We start from the raw sequence: 424 nt of genomic DNA, 5'->3' as shown, positions 1-424 counted from the left end.
GCTTCCCTAGCTAGGACTCACTCATTGAAAATCTTGATCAGAAGTGGTTAGAATTTGCCCACTTCAGGCTCTGTATCCTGCTCTTCTTTCTGTCCCTTCTTCAGCAAGGGTGTCTTTACTGTGTAGGTATTTATTTGGAAAAACATAGGCATTGTTTTTACCTTCATAGCCAGTTTTGGTGGTAGTTGTCTTTTATAAAGACATCTTGTTACTGATCTAGTGGTTTTAATAGTTATTGCACATTCTTCTGTGTTTGTATATGGGAAAACTGTTAGAAGATTTTTGCTGGATGTGGAGTGAAAATAACTGGGTTCATTAGTGTTCCTTCTCTAAACAGTGTTTTTTTTTGTTGTCCTTTTTTTCCTAAAGGAACTTAGTGACTTAGCCCGTGATCCTCCAGCACAGTGTTCAGGTCCCGTTGGAG

General features: G+C 38.9%; 1 protein-coding gene across 1 annotated transcript in view; it reads left to right on the top strand.

Annotated features, from left to right (window-relative positions):
- Nucleotides 1-369: 369 nt before the first annotated feature.
- Nucleotides 370-424, top strand: part of LOC104500383 (ubiquitin-conjugating enzyme E2 D3) — an 8,330-nt gene continuing 8,275 nt past the window's right edge. The window contains exon 1 of the mRNA XM_010144039.1: nucleotides 370-412. The gene's annotated coding sequence lies outside the window, so the exon portion shown is untranslated. The remainder of the gene's footprint in view (nucleotides 413-424) is intronic.

The sequence above is a fragment of the Buceros rhinoceros genome, unplaced genomic scaffold, assembly GCF_000710305.1.
Source record: "Buceros rhinoceros silvestris isolate BGI_N320 unplaced genomic scaffold, ASM71030v1 scaffold45510, whole genome shotgun sequence".
In the NCBI taxonomy this organism is placed as follows: Eukaryota; Metazoa; Chordata; class Aves; order Bucerotiformes; family Bucerotidae; genus Buceros; species Buceros rhinoceros.
Note: the sequence above shows the minus strand (reverse complement) of the source record. Positions and strands in the feature narration are given on the sequence as shown.